Source organism: Nymphaea colorata, chromosome 11, assembly GCF_008831285.2.
Source record: "Nymphaea colorata isolate Beijing-Zhang1983 chromosome 11, ASM883128v2, whole genome shotgun sequence".
Lineage (NCBI taxonomy): Eukaryota > Viridiplantae > Streptophyta > Magnoliopsida > Nymphaeales > Nymphaeaceae > Nymphaea > Nymphaea colorata.
In genome coordinates this window covers 4,644,764-4,650,145 of record NC_045148.1, presented here as the reverse complement: position 1 = coordinate 4,650,145, position 5,382 = coordinate 4,644,764, and positions in this window count along the sequence as shown.

The window sequence follows — 5,382 nt, the reverse complement described above, 5'->3', positions numbered from 1 at the left end:
CGGGTTGTCTCAACACTGATTGGATGAGGATTCTACACTTATATCATATGCCTGAAACTCGTAATAGATTCTGCAAGACGAGGAATGCTGTATGTTTTTCTTTTTGAACAAAAAAGATGGCAATATTTTGGATTGTGGATTCATGATTCAGGTTAGTGTTTCAAGGAAAAGCACGTATTGTGAATGAAGTCTATGTAGAGATCTAGTTTTGGGGAAATCTTTTCTGCTGAATACCATTGAGGATCTCTTTACAGAGAAATGCAAACTTTGTGTTGGCAGTCTTATATAAAGACCTTTTCTTTGTTTTGCTTTACTTAATTTTTTGGATTTTTTGGTACATTTGATCCAGTGGATGTGATTTATATGACTCATTGTGTGAGAATTGATATTAACATACTAAGATCCTGGCGTCTGACTTTTTCTTCCTGAATGAATAGCTATGAAAACATGTTAATTCGTTGACTCCATTTTCTTGTTTTAAAGGACGATTCAAGAATCTAACCTAATAAATCAACCACGCACGAGATGTTTAGAATGCCACGTTGAGTCAGAACAGCTTCTAGAGTTCCTGACAAGATTGTACTTAGTAAGAACTAGCAATTATAAATTGATGGTCAATTATGCAGACGGATTTCAAATCTAGGACTCTAATTTTTGTTTCGTCGGCACTATAGCCTGTAGCGTACACCAGTGGATGTGTCTATCTCATTTTTGTCTGGGGTAGGGAGAAAATTTGAGATGTGGTTCATGTGAAGTTTAAACGAAGATTTAAGATGGGAAACCATATATGTGTTTTGTCTCTGGAACTTGGCATCTATAGCTAATTGTCTATCTCATTGTTTGGGAATTGGGGAGAAGTTTACGGACATGGTGGGGTGGAAATGATCAGTTCCTGAAATTAGCGGCTGCCAGTTAAGGGTTGTGGAATTCCCAACGGAAGCACGAGAGGAACACTGTCACCTTCTCTCTGATTTCCGTATTATACCTTTTAAATGTTTTTTTCTTGAATAATTATTGTTCTGAAGAGTTTAACTGAAATATTTGTACTCAATTCCTGATTCTTGGAATCGTCTGCTTAGGACTTAAGTTGTACCACCTATTTGACAGATCATGTTCAATTAAGGTCGTGATATATCTTCCAAATAGAGTTTTCGTTGGTTGCTGGCGTTCATGTGCCACGCCTGCGTAACTGCCTGCAACTTTTAGCGAAGATCCGATCTTCATGCTCAAACTTGAAAACTTAGGCCAGAAATAACAGGTTTCGTTACGCAGGTTGTAAATCTGTGGTAGAAGCATTATTAAAGTTAGACGGAAGCTGGAGCTTTCAAACAGGGATGTCTGGATTTGAATTAAATTTTTCCTTATTCAAATCGGATATATTGACATCCCTACTTTCAAAGTGTTTTGGAAAATTCAGTATGTGAAAAAACTCCATAACAGGCTTACATAAAGGATCACTTTTTACAAAATATCGAAAAACAAGGTGCAATTATATTACACGAATTTTCGTCTGATTTTGTTAAATTAGAAATCATTGAAATTCATCTTCATTATTTGCTGTGTTTCAGAATTTCCAGCACTCCATCTCTTGGACGCTAGCCTTTTAATGATCTATCCATCATTCAAATATGCTTCCCAATTTCAAGTACTTTTCTCGTTAAACCGGTAATTTCTTAGTGACATTCCAAGTGCTTGTAAACACTCATTGATAAAGATGTTTAAAAAAGAAAACTTGAAACAAAATTTTCATGAATGAATGGATATATGGATCTGATTTTGTCTAATCTAAGTACAGAATTTATTAAATCACCATTATATCCATAGATCATACAAAACGTGTTTGAAGGAACTAACCTTTAAATTATGTTTTTCGACCATTTTTCAACCCTGAATAACTAACCTTGCTTCAATCTTGTATTCATCCCTCAACTAGTGTGCGGATTCGAATATTATGTGTGCGTCCAAGCCTCTAACCATTATGAGAGGGCTAGTTTAACACCAAGAGGGTGTTTGATTGTTTGAGAAAATTTTACTAAGCAAAACTCTGCACTGTCTTCTCTTTAAATTATGTTTCTCGACCATTTTTCAACCCTGAATAACTAACCTTGCTTCAATCTTGTATTCATCCCTCAACTAGTGTGCGGATTCGAATATTATGTGTGCGTCCAAGCCTCTAACCATTATGAGAGGGCTAGTTTAACACCAAGAGGGTGTTTGATTGTTTGAGAAAATTTTACTAAGTTGAGCTTGGATATGAAATCTTTTTCAGCATGACTACTTCTTTTATGTTTGAAGGGGATGGAAAGCTTTTCCTGGAATTATTTTCAAACGTTTGATGGTGGTAGCGTGTTGAGAGACACGTGTAATGTCATGCATATTATAACGAACCATTCATAAAGTCAAAAAGATGGCAACTCAAAAACATATATCTATATATGCATTACTATTGCATACACATGGATCACACATAAAAATGTTGGGGAACAAGAATGATATCATTGATAAGCAGATCCTTGCAAAGATATGGTCAACGCTAATTCTGCCCCATTAAATAAGGAAAGAGATAAAGCTAGATCACAACAAGATCACGATGATAAAGGTGGCATTGAAACGGTAGCCACCGCTAACGAAGGTGAAGGAGGATGTTAGGTAGATATTCAAATTTCAAAAGATGTAACTAAAAAGTAAGCTTGGGTATTGGGTCGGGTCGGGCCTCAGGCAAACAATAAAGCCTGAGGCCCGATAATGTGGAAGCCCGATCCGGCCCGGTTAGCAACGGGCCGAGTCTCGGGCTGGCCTGATAGCTTCTTCGGGCTTGCAGTTGGGCATTTTTTTCGGGCCGGGATGACCCGGCCCGGCTAGGGCTGCATACGAGCTGAGCTGAGCTCGAGCTCGAACTTGAGTCGAGGTCCCTGACACAAGCTCGACTCGATTGTACAGAGTCGACCTCGAACTCGACTCCCTTAACTCGATTAACTCGTTTAGAATAGAAGGAACCAACCTCAAGAGGCAATGAAGCTCGTCGAGCTCAGCTGGTGGCTTCCGGAGTTTATTCCCAGCTTCGACGAGTTGTTCCTCCAGATCCTTCTCCACGGCCGACGCCATCTTCCCTCCGGCAACTGCGCGCAGAAACCTTCAACCTGACCCACCCGCTTCCACTTGTGCAACTATTAGGCTAACCCCAACGCCATCCTCGGCGAGGAAGCCCTAAAAGCATGAAAAGAAAATGGAAGTCCTAGGGCAACAATCACAAGTGAACGACTGAACAACAACCAAGTAAAAATGCGGGCTAGGGTTTCACGAAGGTAACTCAGCACACAGTGGAGATGGAGTCTGTGAGAGAGAGAGAGAGAGAGAGAGAGTGAGAGAGAGTGAGAGCAGAAGGGCAAAGAAGAAGGAAAGAGGGGTTTTGCCCCTTTCTTTTTTTCCTTTGTGCCGCTGGCTGGGTGGTAGAGAGGAGAGAGAGCGGCGATGAGTTGGTGCGGCCATGCTCCAGGCGCAGTAGGGAGGGGGGGGAGATGATCAGGGGCTGCGACGCCCCCTCTTCTCCATACGCGATAGAGAGAGAAGAGGAGGTTAAGGGCTGTGACGTCCGTCTTCTCTAGACGCAATAGAGAGAGGAGGGAGGAGGTTAATGGCTGTGAAGGTGGTGGCGCTAGGGGCTGCACTCCAGCCTCTGTTCTCGAGACGCAACAAACATTGAGAGGGAGGTGGAGAGAAGGAACCTCGTTAGAGAAGAGGGAATTCAGGCGGTAGATGGCCAGCAGCTCCGGGCAGCACAATTGCAGGGAGAACGCAGTGATGAGGAAAAAACCCTTCCCCTATGTCTTTCTCTCTTCCCGCCACGGTATTAATGAGAGAGACAGGGAGAAGTCGAAACGAAAATGTTAAAAATGAAAACATAATAAACAAAAAAGTTTAACCTAAATTGGTAAATCGGTTTTGGTGACTTGGTGAACCGGTTCATATAATTAAGAGAAAAGATTTTCAGTAATCGAGCCGAGTCGAGCATAAACGAGTTGAGTTCTTACAACTCGAACTCAACTCGTTTAATGTTTCGAGTATAAGTTTAAACTCGAGCTTGGCTCGTTTATAAATGAGTCGAGCTCGATTTGAGTTTTTTCGAGCGAGTTCGAGTCGAGCCTGAGTTGGCTCGACACGTTGTGCAGCCCTAGGCCCGGCCCAATGCCCAACCCTACTAAAAGTCTTTACATAAAAACAAATCAATAAAGCAAAACTTCCCCCATTGTCATTAACATCCTGTTTGGATGGAGGGAAAGGGAAGGAAAAAAAAATAATGTTTTGTTTGATTGATTAATTAAGCATAAGGAAAAGGAAAGAGAAGTCAAAAACTTGTTTGGTTGCAAAAGAAAGGAAATGAAAAGGAGAGAATGGAAAGGATGCTCTAATTGTAACAATTCGATCCTTTCAAAATTAGTGGGATTGGAAAAAAAAAGAAAGACTTGTCATTTTATACCACATATGCCCATTCTTTCTCTTTGTGCATGCATGAACAAGGTTTTACATGATAGCAGCATCTTTTTCGATCCATAGTTTCTTTTTACCACGGATCACGTAAACCATCACAACGAAGAAACTTCTTCAGGTTCGTCTCTGTCACACCCCAACACTTTGACCCTCAAATAACTTTTTTTTGTTTTGTTAAAACATAAAACATTGAGGAGCAACGACACAATGACTCAAAAAGAAATGAGGTATGCAAATCAAAGACATTGAGAGTTTTTCATTATATGATAAATTCAGTTCATACAAAATCACATCATATTTTTCAATAATACATATGACAAAAATGCCCCAAAACCACAATATTGATGTCTAACAAAAACAAGACATTAATAAGACCAAAACATGACGTGCCGACACGACAATAGACCCAAAATCTCTCCAGTGGGATGTGAGTTGAGTCATCTGATAAACCTGCTGCCCTGAGTCCGCCAAAACCTGAAAAAGTGAACAATAGAAATCCTATCCTTTGTAGTATGACAATACACCAGATAAATTCTTGACCCACTATGGTAAGGACTCAATTCTAGGGTATAGCAAATACGAAAAACAAAACACTATCATATCATGATAGGAGCATGTAGTCACATGACTTGTCATGGAAGCTCCTTACATATACCACGACATACAAATGCCACTCAATGGCCACAATTAACGTATTTAATAATCATATTCATTTTATGCATATTCACATCCTTCACATTCACATGTTTTTTATTTACAATCATTTCATTTACATTAGCTTTAGTGAATTGACAGTTCATGTGGATGCAAACACAAGCACGTGCACATCACGTGCGAAGTACAGTCGGGAGACAATCCCTATGGTGGCCCGAAACGATACAAATCTGTTTACGC